A 14974-nucleotide genomic window follows, 5' to 3' on the forward strand; every position below is an offset into this window, starting at 1 on the left:
CTTGTGCCTACCCAAACGTACAAAATATATTGATGAATTTGTATATCTGCTACTTTTGCTGAATTTTCAGCTATTATGCAAATAGGTATGCTAGAGTTCATGTGGTTACGTTGGAAGCAATGAATGGCCAGCCTGAAAGTGCTAATATGATGTGCAAGGCATTGCAACTATACAGGACTGTACTGTGAAAAATACATCGCAAAACAACCCGGGCAAGTATACTCAACGATACAGATGAAACTGCCGCACTTGCCTCACTTCTAGGCACCGTCTTTGTTCCCTCTGCACATTAAAAGCTGAGATTGCAATTTGTCTTGCTGTTTGCTTTGAATAGCCCTTAACCATATCATCATCTCAACTGTGCCGGAGGAAAAACACGGGAGCATGGCGACAGCAAAATGGCAGTCTGGCGTCTCTGCTGCAGACTAGCTGCCATTAGGGCTGAGAGCAGCATTTATTGTACAATTAGGGGCAGTCAGATCTACCTGTAATCATCTCCATACAGGTGTGAGCTCCTCTCTGGACAAGGGAAGTGACTCATCACTTGTCAAACGTCAGCACTTTGATGTCAGCATTGTTTGACACAGGGCCCTCAGGGCACCTGGGCACTACTGTTTAAAACACTCTCGCGATTTATTGCATTCTGTACAGCTGAAAAAGGAAGAAGAAAAAAACATGCAAAAGAAGAAAATAACTTCCTGCTGATGACTGATGCTCCACATGTCATGAATCATTTGATTTATGAGTCGAGTTCTCTTCTTGAGATATTTCTCCCCCCTCTCGGTTTGACAGTCATACTTTCATGCCAGGAACATTTTACCAGTCAAAGGTAAACAACTGCCTTTTTAATACAATGCTGCCGAGTAAATTGTCGAAAAACAAATGCTGGAAGAACTGTTTGACATCGGAAACCTTAAGAGGGCAATTGGAAAAGTGTGACAACAATCGACAATTGTTATTTAGCTGTATAGTGTAGATAAATATGCCTTTCACATGCCATAATGGATTCCTCACACACCCATCTTCTAGATTTGCTCTGACTTTGGCCAGATCAGAGCATTACTCATGCTAAACAGCTGCTACAGTACATTCATGTACAACATAATGCCACAGATCTGGAGGGCGGGGGATAAGTATCATTTGGAGCATGCAATGTCATTAGTGACCAAGTTTAGCGCTTATGAATAAGTGTGCCCCTGGAAAAACATCCCCATCTCTGCATACAAGCATTGGACAGTAAATCATATACGGGAATAAGCACATTTTAATGATTCACGGTGACATAAAGACTCAGTTGCTTTTGGAATCTATGTGGATTCTGTCTGGAGCGGACAGTGTAGCCTGTAAAGCATGCTGTTAATATTCTCAGCCTCTGGGCCAACGTTTGAAGGCAGAGTTGTCTTCAGACCAAACCAAATAAGTAAAGCAATTTTAAACATCACAATATTTAAAGACCACTATCCTTGTGATTTATAGGCCTTCCTCATATGATATTAATTACTTTTCTGGCTTTGGGTCTAAGTGTTTATTTATTTATTTGTCTATTTTGTCATTTAAAGCCTTCATCCTCTTTGATTTCATATGGAAATGAGATTTTTTTTGTTGTTGATGGAAAATGGAGACCATATGCTAAGAAGTGCTTAATGAAGTGCAGAGTTCGGGGGCTGGCTAGTGTTTGCAAGGCTGGATGTTGTGTTAGGATATTGCTTAGTGCCACCTCCAGGCAGATCCTCTCACAAAGACACAAACATTTAGCCAGCAGGAGACAGGAGTCAGTACACCACTCTAACTTGGACATACATTTTCCATATCCTTGTAGCCTACTACAACACACGCACAGCGCACCGCACGCACACCCACTCATCCACACGCAGGCACACACGCTTTCAGAAATATTATGTCAAAAGTTTAGTGGATTAGAATCACTACAAAAATAAATCAAAGGAAGGCTTGGGGGATCTGTAGAACATGTGAAGGGGCAGTGATTTGTCTGAATCCCTTCTCCTAAACCCTTACCATTTGTTCTTTCTCCTGATGTAGTCTCTCTCCGAGAGGTTAACGAGGTACATACATCATTGGTTTGGACGTCAAAAATAAGTATTTGTTCAATACTTCGATCTGTGACAGAGAGAAGGCAAATACTTGGGACCCAAACTTTCCAAAGTAGCCTTTGAGGACCATGCACAGGGAGATACGCGAGGACAAATCAAATTAGGGTCTGGTGCTCTGCAGGGAGCATCTATAAAGCCTCTAGAGTCTAGATCAAGATCAGCATGGACACATGTCATTAGTTTGATAAAAGAAAAACTAAAATCAAAACACCACAAAAAGAGACAGCATGCATGTTAACTTTGTATTTGCATAGAACACCCTTAAAAATACAGCAGCTGGACTTTCAAGCCAGATGAAAAGATTACCACGATAAATCACATTAACAAATTTGAGTGTAACATCAAAGGCTTACCTCCTTGTCGTTCCAATCGTGATAGTAGCGGACGTGTTTCTTTTCATCCAAAACCCAGCTCTTGATTTTGCACATTACGTCCTGTTTGGGATTAAAAGAGAATGAACAAGAAGCCATTAAAGGAGATGAAAAAGAATATAAACTCAGCAGGGTATGGGGTAATTATTTCCTAAATGCATGGCATCCTGATGCCAAAATGAACAATGGCTGCGCTCGTATTCAAACAGGAGAGGTCCGGCTTTGACAGGGATGGCATGTGCACACAGGCCCCTTCCCTCCTTTAAATCATGACTAAATGCCTTCTGGGGAGCTTCACTTAGACTCATTGTTATGTACACTGATATTCCATAGGGACTGTCTGATGAATAGGATAGCAAGAGGGCAAAATTGGAAAAAGAGCAGGGAACTAATTGCAAGTTGGTTAGTTATGTGTAAATTATTAGCTCTTCCTCAGGCGCTCTGCTGTATGCAGTCATAATGAATATGCACTTGTAAAGTGCTAATTATGCATGTTTCTTCTGGAGCAAATATTTGGTATTTCCACGTATGTTTGCTAAATTCATTACCGAGGTGGTGGATGGAGGCTGCGGGCAGGACTGGGTCTCGACAAGATCTGAGAAGTGGAATCGGATGGGGAAAATGGGAGGGAGGAGGTTATAAAAATGTGTAATAAAGAAATTGAGCCTATTATTGTTGATCCAGCCCCACAGAAATTAGCGGAACACATTCTTTTTTTGTTCACATCAACTTAACCTCCCCCTTCATAAAAAATACTCCCCCACCCCCTTGCTACACTCCCCCTATACCACCTCTTTCCTCCCCAAACCCTTGCAGCACTTCACAATCACACTCCCTTTTGAAAGAACTGAGGGGAAAGAGAAGAGAAAAAAAGGGGGAAAAATCCTGCCAGCGCCTCAATTACACAATGGCAGAAAAAGCTCCACACACTGACCCCCAGCCAGCTGCATTCACTCTCTGCACATCTTTCTCCGCAGGAATTCTAAAGGCCTTTTAGTCAGGCAGCCAGAGTGCAGCCAGCGGGGGACGGCGCAGGAAGAGCGGCGCGCACTCCGCCTGCGCCGGCCCAAGTCCTCACAGAGAGATTAATCATCTGTGAAATGGAAACAGCAAACGGCCAGTGACACAGGCTGAACCCCGCTCCAGGTTTCCCTCATCAGCTCGCAGCCGCCGTGCAGCGCTCCCTCTAACAGGCAGGTGTTAATAAAAGGCATATAGGTCCCACAGGGGTCAAACGCATACGCCTGCCACCATGAAACGCCGCTGGTGGGCTCGCTTCTTATTATTGTTTGGTAAGGAATGGGATTTTTTGCCGGGGAGAGTGGGGGGGGGGGGGGGGGTGGGGGGGGAACGATGACGACAACAATGAAATATTGCCTTTGTACAAACGGTGCTAGCAACATGGATTTGAATTGTTATAACAATATATACAGTATATTATATATATACTGTGAGCTGCCTGAAAACATGGATTAAGCCTATAGAGTTGAGGCTCATTCACACTGGCTCACTGTGCTCTGAATGGACAAGATCCATATAGCTGCAGCCACAAACTCATGTTGGGCTTTAACCCTGTCATTAGCAGGTTACAAAACACAATGCCTTGTACAGACGTAATGTTGGGAACACATGTGTGGTGTGATGTACTGAACTTCATTTAAAATTCACTGGAACAATACTGGAATTCCCCGCTCAACAACATGCTATGTTTCATTTTTCATCTTACTTGGTAAAAGCAATGCATTTTAATTATTCTAAGCTGCTTGCATTTGTCTGCTAGTAATGAACTCTTTGAAAGTTCTGCAGAAACCACCCAGAGTGGCTGCAGGAGGGAAAAAAAGGAAAAGTATAACTTGATGTGGATTTGTTCCTGGGTGTTAATGTCCCCTTAGAGAAGAGCTAGCCAATGGGCCAGATTTCACCCTCCAAATATGGATTTCCATCGCTTACCAATATTATCAAAAACTTAGTTTAACTTGGTCAATTAAACAAACGTTTCACTGGTATCAACTTCATCAATGGTACAATCTGTGTGTGTATATAATGCATATACATACAGTATATACAAAATATATAACAAATAATGACATGTCAAATAGGTCGCCTCCACCCCCTGAGAAAATATTTCTTAAATTCAAATTTACCACCAGAGTAGGATCGGATATTAAAAAAGCATTTCCTGGGCAGGAATATGTCAGACACAGAAACCAATAAAAGGATACTGGGGTGCTGTGAGAAAATGAGGTGCTGCTACGGAAATTAGAACTTAATTCAAAGTTCTTGATAATTACTCAGTAAGTGCAGAATCTCAGTATGTAATTAGCAATTAAATAGCTCCATGGTGTTTACCTTTTTATCTCATGGTATTTTGTGGTAGGCCTACTATAAAAATAAGACCAACACTCTTAAATTCATAGCAACTGCGGTGATGCACATGTTGTGCATATACATGTTGTAACAAAATGTATCTGAGAAATACTCCCAGAAACAGATAGTCTCTCCACAAATAAAACTCAGCTTCACATGTCAAACGGCAGAGACTCAGCACCCCCCACATCCCACCATCTGAAGCTTGCTATAGCCTTTGATAAGGGCCATTCTTCCACGTCTAAAGAGGTCTTCTATAGATTTCACTTGGCATCGCGTACACAACCTTTGACAAGTAATGTAGATCATTTTTATTCATTGCCTAAAATTGTCAGCAATTATGTGCGTCAACGAACGGCCACCTGCCTGGCCTGAATGGCTCCTGTCTGTGGGGCTGCAGAGGGGGATTACTCCGAGGGGAACCAACCAGGCGCTGGGCCTCTGCAGCAGGTGAAATGGCCCTTCTCGTTAGTATAATGACTGGTCAGAGCCCTCATGTGTCAGGGCCTGAAATTGGGCGCGCAGTTCCAAGTGAAAGGCCAGATTACCTCGCTTACTGGCCCATTTTGCATCGGGGTCACTCTCTCCCTGCCCTGAGCACCGCTAGTGCATGTCAAATATCATCATTGCTCACTATATCCAGCCTCGCTTGTGTGACAGAGGATAGACTCAAATGCGTAGCTTCGCTGTCGGGCAGAAACATTATGTTCAAAATGGTTATTTTTCAGGAAATGGAAACAAAACAAAACCTGTGCTCCAATGGATCCAATGTAGTCATTATTTAGTCTAATTTTAAAAATATTTCTAAAATATATCTAAAAAAAATATATATATAAAATAAATATATGTAAAAGCTCACAATGCAACATCACAAATTCACAACCCGTTGTGTGCCTGTAGATCGTCTATTCTTGCTACTTTTGTGCGACATTGTCGTATGACAAAGTATACAATAAAGCATTAATTTATGAATAGCAAAAATATGGAGATACAATGTTCCTGCCCAACAGCAACGACAGTTAGCTGCGCCACCTTATTACCCAATGCATAACTGATGCCACACACACAGCGTTATGTTTTTGTCTTTTAATTTTCAATCTGCACCCTGTCTCACTGCACGTAACCCAGGAACAGTTTACTGTATTCATATCGACATCATGTAGGCTTGTGGGTCACCCCATTGTGTGGTGTCACCCAATTGTCTAAGCTGTTGTAGGGTGCACGAACACGAGCAGGAGCTGTACTGTGATTTGAGTATTACTTTACATGAATAGAGCCTTGTGGAAACACTTTCATTAGCCCATTGCTGTGACCCAGGGTTAGCAGCTGAATAAGTAACTCTCTATTAATGATTTCTACAGCAGAACACCCCTGACCCCTGATCACTTTCAATCTCAGGAAAAAGAAAAAGCAGCCGAAGCGGGCGAGAGAAAAAAAAAAGAAAGAAAGAAATGCATACATTTAACTCCCATGTCATATGTGTGGGGTGATTATTATTTGTTACCGTATTGTGTTTTTAAATATTTCACTGTAGTAGAGGTGCCTCAAATGGTCTTTGCACATTATGATGGCATTCTAGGCTTGATGGTGGTGTGATGTACTATTGAGATTTATAGATACATACATACGTTCTTTATTTTTGTTATTATTGTTGCCTCTTGTGTCTCCTATTTGCTGGGAGCACATAAGATTCATTTCAAATTTTGGGTATACACCATTTATTCACATCATTATCTTTTAATTGTGTATAATAATATTATCGGCCATGAGTGGGTGATTTATGCATTTGTCTCTAAATACATTGTATACAATGATTGGGCGACGGTGGGCTCAGGGGTAGAGTGGCTGGATGCCAACCGCAAGGTTGCCTGTTCGAACCCGGGCTCCCCCAGAGCTAGTGTCGAAGTGTCCTTGAGCAAGACACTGAACTCCAAATTGCTCCTGATGTTCTGGTTGGTGCCATTTTACCATTTATTGTCAACTTCAACTTGGTGTTTTCACAGAACTTTTATTATACTTCAAACGTATTGGATTGAATGTGATTCATTACTTTGACCTGATTTGTTATTCTTGTCAGATATAGCGTGTGTACAGATAGGTGCAATGCATCTCATGTGATTCTCCACATCATGCGATTAATATACAATGATGTGTCTTACAGTATGTCTGATAAAGATCACGTAGCGTGAAACGTCACGCAGGCACGCTGTACAATAAACGCGACATTTTCAACTGGACAGTGTGCGAGCTCTATTTATTTTGTGCCTATTTTGTTTTCTGCTCAGCACCTGCCTTATTTGGTATTGGATGTGTGTGTTCGTCCAGCATGGTCATTATTATTTATGCGTTGTTGTTAGCGAGAGCAATGGATGTTGACTCATGTATTCAGGTGAGAAGGGGGAGTAATTGGACATGCTAGGCAGCTAGGGCCATTGATTAATGTAATCCGGGGATGGGGCGATGATGGACATGCTAGAGATGCTGTCTCATTCAGGTGGACATGCTAGGAATATTGACTAATGTAATCAGGTGAGGGGGAGAGATGGACATGCTAGGGACATTAACTCATGCAATCCGAGGCTGGGGGCAATAGACATGCTAGGGATGCCGTCTCAACTCTCATGTACAGTATTTAGGTGGACATGCTCGGAGTATGACTAATGTAAGGGGGAGGGAGGACAATAGACATTGACTCACGTATTCAGGTTTAAGTTTCTTGTCACCGCCTCTAATGGCCACCTTTTCCAGTTTTTCAATAATGGGATTGATCATCTCCTCATCCTTCAGCCTGAGCTCCTCGTGGATAATCTCCATGTCCCTCACTGGGTCCACTAGCTGTCCCCTCCACGTGGATGATGTCTTCATCCTCAAACGCACCTACAGCACAATACAGCAACAAGGACGCACAACCCACACAGTAAAGACACCCATGCAGTCAAAGACAATAATAGCCTACTGTAGCTGTCATCTTATGTCGGCGACAGGAGTGCTCCCCGCATACAGACACGTGTAGAATCAATGGCATTGACTGCCTGAGATCACATATTGTCCAACGATTAAAGGTAGTCGATAATGTTTATCTTTTACAGAGAATATCTGTAAAACAAACGCATCCATATGAGAAACCATAGTGAGAGATGCAGGAAAGTCACAACAAATACACTGAACATATCCGACTGTGTACGGCACATTTGATTTTCCTGTTCAATGAGCAGACCTGTCTGTGTCAGCTGAGCTCAACAAATAGTCAACTAACTTGCAGTGTTTCCATGAAAAGACTATTCTTTAACTTCAACTTCAGCATGGCACAAGTGACAAAGGATTTATGACGCTGAGGAAGGCCAATCCAGTCGAATCGCATCCATTGCTTGTCCATGAAAGGTATAAATAATAAGGTAAATAATAAATAAAGGTAAATAAACCATGTTAAAAGGACATTTATTGTGTGCTCGCTACTTCATTACGATTACAAAGAATTTATCCTCATATATTATTCTGGGAACTAAAAATGTTTTTTCTCTCCAAGGCAGTGTTAACATCCACAACCGCTAGCAGTAGCTCAAGTATTATTGTGCTGTTTTACAACTATGAGCCATATGATGTATTAACATTAAAGACACAAATGTCAGACAAAAAACATTAGCATTTAATCCATAAATATAGAAATATATGAGAAGGGGCCCAATCCTCTCCTAATCAATGGCTTAGTAGCAATGGCTGGACTGGTGATTAGATAATGAGGCACTAAAGTAGACCATTAGGCAGCAGCAGCTCTTGGTCTCCTTCTGAGGGTTAGGGAAGGGGGTGGGGTGTACTGTGTACATCTGTCACACAAGAGTGACAGCCTTTAACCAATGGCAACTACAGCGGATCCTTAGCCTGTTAACAATACACATGTTTACTACAGGCTTCCCCGATACCATGAGTACTTTGCATACAGTGCTTCATGAGTACAACATACAGTGAATGAAATCATCTAGTTGAATTTACTGCATTACAGCAGCTCACATCTCTCTTATATTATACTCCTTCGAAGGGTTGCAGTATTTCCTTCATCATTGCAACAAACCAATTGTTGTTCAAGTTGACATAATACGAATACCATCTCATCCACGGGTGTGTGTGGATGATGTGACATGAGACATAGCTTTAAGCACTACCGCATTGACGGATGCTATGTTCGGCATCTGCCTGCTGGAGTCACTTAATTGTCGACGATCCAGGTTGAGGTGTTGACATCCATGTGTAAAGGACTGTTGACAGTCGAAGCCAAGGGAGAAAACAGCATCACGTGTACTGTCACTTTATCATGGCTGTCCATCTGTCACACCTCAGTCACTCAACACATTCCTACAGTGATGCATGTTAAAAAAACGTTCATGATTCATGACTGCTTGTAGTTGTCACAATCGCCTCATATTCAACCACATGAAGCTTAGTGTCCCTATTCAAGGTCGAACATTAGGCAAAAATAGCCGATCTACAAGCTAACAAAGCGTCACAATGCACCACAACACAACCCTTTGTGGGGAAAAATTGTGGACCCAGTATAGAGTGCCATAATGGAAAGGGACACCAGTCAACTAAATAATGTAATCATGTTTAAGTGGTTAAACAAATCTTTCATGCAGAGCTGTTACATCACCTGACTAAAGACAGTTAAATTGGTGTTTAACCCTCCAAATAAAGAGATCATAATTTTGTTGTCTATGTAGTTTCCATTCCAATATCAATCAGGGACAAATAGTGCTGTCTTTAGAGCAATGCTTAAAGTACTAACAGATTGATATCAAGATGGAACCTCAAAATAAATATATCGTATATTCAATATAACCTTTGCATGTATCGTGTTAAGAAATTATGTTCACCTGAGAAAATGACATAGAACTCCATGGCCTGTATACGCCATTTCAACAATCTGAATTTCGTTAGGGACGATAGGATAAGCAGCAAAATGACACAAATCTCTGACAGATGTTTACTCCCCAACAGAAGCATGCAGGTAGAGTCTATGGTGCAAGCTGTCACCCAGTGAGTTGTCCTCATGGTGAAATGAACTTATCCAATTACTCGTTGCCTAATCAGGCTGTTTTGGTTCCTCTGCTCTTCCAGAGGTACTCCACAGTATAAACAGTTCACTTACAGCACACAGAAAGGGGCTAATCAGTGGAATTATTGTTTTGCTGCTTCAATTTACCAGCTCCCTGTTCAACACTGATTGGGATGAAATTTTGCTATTGTCTCTGCATGAACCCAGAGAATATAATGCAATGTAAATCACTGTGTGACCAGCAATAATATAAAATGGGTGTGATGTATAGTTTTTAGTACAATGGGCTTAAAATGGAAACTATTTGTTAAACCTGTACAATTCACTACCTTAGATTTCACAGAAGGGTTTTTCAAAATGGGAATCATATTGTTAACAGACAGATGATGTAGAAATGTAGAAAATTAAAAAAGCAAAAAGGAAGTAAATTTGTTCAGTTCAGTCCAGTTCGCACCAGGAATTAATGAGCAACAGTCTATACCTGTTTTAACTCCATTATAAAAGCCTGATGAATCTACCCATCAAACGATGTTTCCCGTTGTTCAGGAGCTAGAGCAGCTGATCACCAACCATTTAGTCACCCACTTACTCTCTCTTCCGGCTACTATATATTCCAAAGTAATTTGCTTTAATTAATTTCGCCTAATTTAACATTCACATCTCCTATGCCACAGTCCCCATTCAGGCTTTAGAGCCGGGGTACAGATGCATGAGGCGAGAAAAAGGGGGGAAATCTCCACAATTAGTCGTTTAACGACGACAGCTCTTATACTGCTGCGGCGCCACACAAAGCCACAAGCAAGACTAAAACAGAGAGAGAGAGAGAGAGAGAGAGAGAGAGAGAGAGAGAGAAGAGAGAGAGGGGAAAAAAGAGGGAAATACCTTGTTTCAGGAGTCAAGTCTCCCTCATACTCTCTTTCACTCTCATACATTTTACTACTTTTGTTTGAAATACTTTGTGTTTTGAAGAGACTATTGACAGGTGTGTCTTTATTGACCGAACAAAGAACTCAGACCATTCTTTAATGGGCTGAGTGGCTCAGAGTGTACAAGGGTCCATCTGGCTTTATTTGTACACTCTCAAAAAATGTATAATACTATACACTTTACTGTGTACACTGTACAGTATAATGTATAATGTACAGTAAAGCATAGAAGTAGTTTTACAAAAAGGACCTCCAGGCCAGGGCGTGAGATTCAGCTTTGCATCAGAAAAAGTGACTGTCTTCTTCAGTTGTTCCTGAAAGACTCAAACCATTTCATTCTGTATTTAAATGTTCCTCTTGATAATGCTTCAAATCTGTGCACATCCCTGGGGGCGTGTTCTCTCCTCTTTTCTGTGTGGAGTTTGCATGTTCTCCCCGTGTCCCCATAGGGTAGGTATACCCTCACAAAAAACATGCAGTAATCCTGGTCTCTAAACTACCTCCCCCTGGCGCCTGATGGAGGGGAAAGGAACTGGTCGGAATAACGTGTTCCTTCCAAGCTCTATGTCCGGGTGGGGAAACTCCCCCCCGTCAATTGAAAAGAAGCAGCTTGGACTCTTCATGCATTGAAGGAAGCATGAGGTCAGTCTGCTGCCCTCCCAGGTTGGCAGAGGAAGTGTAGCGCCCAGGATTACATTAGATAATTGACAAAGGGTGAAAAAATGGGTGAAATAATCGTGGGATAAAAGAATATTTAAAAACATAATAATAATCTGTTCTCATCCCTAAACTACATTTTCTAAATGGAATACGGCACTGAAAGAAACACTTTATTCAATAGGCCATACAGTAAAATCCAGATAAAGATGTCCCTACTTCACTTTCGGGTACCAAGACACGGGAGCCTAAGAGCGTTCTTTATATGAATTCTGATCAAGCATGCTCCTCTACAGTTGCTACTTATAGGAGGATAGTATGCGGTCAACAACATAATTCAGTCAAATTATAGTATTCACTGGCTTCTAACTTCCTGTGCATGTTTTCACGTGCAAGATGAGTAAGGGCACATCTAAGCAGTTGCATTCCTAGCACTCCCTGTAAAATGTTCATGCTAACTTAGTACCGCAATCCTTCTGGTATTCAGAGCAGTAAAAAGGTATTTTATGGGTCTGTCAGGAAAAGCACATTATGGATGTCTGCCCTGCATAAAACACTGTTTATTCAGGAAATATATATTTTTTTACATTCATCTATGATCTTAGGGATGCACAAATTTGACAGATTTGCAAAATACTGTCTCGTGTAATACTAGTTTGTTGCCAATTCAGCCTGGTTTCTTTGCATATTTTGATTATGGCACATACATTAGCAACCAAAAAGCAGATTGACGCTTGGAAAATGGTGGGTTTGCATGTGTCCTTCAAATAGCTTAGGCATTCATGTTTTCACGTGATGCCATCTTTCAAAATAGATTATAGTGAAATGACAGCTCTCCATGGAATATCAGTATCGTATACAAGGTGTCTCCAATTCCTATGTAATCTACTCTCAGCTGTGATGTTTCATACCAAATCTGGTAAACAATAAATTCCTCATTATCCGCATATCCATTTGTAATAGAGTTTACATTTGTACAGTCTCAGAGTTCCCCCCGCCCCCCCAGTGAATTTGGTTTGGTTTGTGTATAATATTCATGTATTTTTCCACTGTCAATGAATGTATGAGTGCAGGACCTAGTGACCTTGGTCTCTTATTTCTATTGTTGACTTCCTTATTGTATTTGTACAACCAAGTGTCTTTACATTATTGTTTTTTGTACAATGTTTAAGTTTTCTGGTGTCCTTGTGCCTTTAGATAATGTCACCACATTCATCATTATCACAAGCTGCACCTCATTTCCAATCACAGATCCTGGTTGTTTTTTAACCAAATGTTTGTATATAAGTAGCTGGCAAAATGCTGAGTCATGCCTGAAGAAGTTCTGTAGTGACCGAAACGTTGCCTTCATAATAGATTTGTTCTCTTGTACCGAGCAGATCTACAGTGTACGGGCATATTTTTCTATTTTATTACAGTCTCATAGTTAAACTAGATGAAGTGCCCCTCGGGCACAGGTCTCCATCAGGGAAGGTCAGGTTGTGGACTCCTGGTGGTATAATAGGCCAATGTGAAAAGGGTGCCATTTCTTCTTACGCCTTGGATGGCAATTGGACGATTTGAGGCATTTTGTTCCAAAAATGGGTTTTGCAAAAATCCACCTGTCGGTGGCGCTATAACAGGCCAATGTGAAAAGGGTGGGATATATTCCTCAGCCTAGTAGGAAAGTCTGTGAAAGATTTCACGTAAATTGCATGCTGCGTTCATGATTTGAGGCTTTTTGTTCACGGGCCAATCCTGCAAACTTTGAAAGCCAATGTTAGCCAATTAGGATGGAATCTGAAATATCGAACAGATCCGTCTTGAACACATAACTATAGAGATACTGTGTAACACTTTGCGGGGTTTTGGACAGAATCTGGAGGAGTAATATAAAAATAAATGTTTTTCAAAAGTTGGTCTCCTGGTGGCGCTATAACAGGCCGTTCTGGAGAATTTGGGGCAGAGGTTCATCGTTGGCATCCAGGGAGTGTGTGTGCAAAATTTGGCATCGTCTGGGTTAACGGTGCTTGAGATTAGTTGGTAACAGACGGACGGACGGACAGACGGACAGACTCACACACACACACACACACACGGTTGGACACACGGACGGAGTGCAAAACATGCTCTCTCCCCATGCCTTCGGCCTGATGGAGACAATGAAACAATCAGGATATTACTGTAACATTTTGATGTGACTGACTGGGAAAACCATGGAGCAGTCATTCAATAGAATAGAGAAGGTTCATTTACACTTGTGCAATCTATACACAGCTGGACAATGAAAGGGGGAGGCTCCAGTTTCCATTAACTTTGATAGACAATAATTGTGTTCGTTGCTTTGACATTTAACTTAACCTCTGTCATGTCATTTATTTTGTCAAATCGGCGAGTGTGCGAGCTCTGTGATTGAAAGGAACCATCGTGCGCGCGTCAGTGTTGTCCCACAGTGACCACACCATTCAGAGAACAAACCTTAGATCCTTAACTACCACAGCACTGCTGATTGCACAGGCACCGGCAATTTCCTAACCAACCGCCACCTGAACAATGATGTGTTCAGCTTCCAGGCCCTTCAGCCTTTCAAAGGTGAATCATTTCACAGTTTGGAACGAGATCTCCATAGCAACTCCTCTTTGAGGGGTTTTGAATCACCATCCAATAATTCTATGATCATCGGGCCTTGCCATTCCCAGTGGTTCTTTTCACAGCTGACAGGGAAGTGTGTGTGTGTGTGTGTGTGTGTGTGTGTCTGAGAGAGAGAGTGAGGGGGGGGGGGGGGTGGGTGCGAGGTGGTTTGGGTGCGAGGAAGAAGCAGAAAGATTCTGCAGCCTATTTCAAGCAATTCTTCCTGAAGCCCCATTAGAATTCTAAATATTTCGACCTTCAATCACGTAGCATGTTATCTGGAGCTGTGGCGATCTCCAGTCAAGATGGACAGACGTTTTACTTTAATCACCCACGACGAGTGGAGGCTCAGAGAAACTCTTCTCGCCGAATAAAAATGCTCATTTAACCACTTTTAAACTGCTGTCCCTATTTTGGGCATGTCATGTCATTATGTATTCAGAAATGGAGAAAACATCAGATCTACAAGCTCACAAAGCGCTGCGATCGTGAGCTTTTGGATCAGTTATTTTTGCAGCGTGACACTATCGTAGAATGACGTATATTAAAGGGTCTAGAATTCGACCAGCCTTTGGCCAGTCTCTCTTTAGCGCCACGCCATCCACGTGGCCAGTGTACTGTACCATGCTGTACTGTAGCAGGCTGTACTGTACTGTACCATAACATACTGTACTGTAGCAGGCTGTACTGTAGCGTACTATACTGTACTGTACTGTACTGTACACACTTGGTGTCAAGCAGGTGGCACTGAATGAGTTTAAGGATCTGTCGAGGTGACTCTGTAACTGACAAAGTAGCCTTAGCCTACTGCAAATGGAACCAAAGGACCCTTATAACAATAAACTCTGATGGAAATACAAATGGACTGTTATGGGTCCATTT

At 41.8% G+C, this 14974-nt stretch overlaps 1 protein-coding gene and 1 pseudogene across 2 annotated transcripts in view; one reads left to right on the top strand and one right to left on the bottom strand.

Moving 5' to 3' along the window:
- Window positions 1-14974, top strand: part of cdca7a (cell division cycle associated 7a) — a 238982-nt gene that overhangs the window by 124857 nt on the left and 99151 nt on the right. The window lies entirely within an intron of this gene.
- Window positions 1-14974, bottom strand: part of LOC308330689 (obg-like ATPase 1) — a 43146-nt pseudogene that overhangs the window by 17134 nt on the left and 11038 nt on the right. Inside the window, exons 5-7 of the transcript XR_013966237.1 lie at window positions 7547-7726; window positions 2465-2545; window positions 2017-2118 (exon numbers count right to left, since the gene is read on the bottom strand). The product of XR_013966237.1 is annotated as an obg-like ATPase 1 (transcript). The remainder of the gene's footprint in view (window positions 1-2016; window positions 2119-2464; window positions 2546-7546; window positions 7727-14974) is intronic.

This window comes from Protomyctophum bolini (assembly GCF_963924005.1).
Source record: "Protomyctophum bolini genome assembly, chromosome: 16".
Lineage (NCBI taxonomy): Eukaryota > Metazoa > Chordata > Actinopteri > Myctophiformes > Myctophidae > Protomyctophum > Protomyctophum bolini.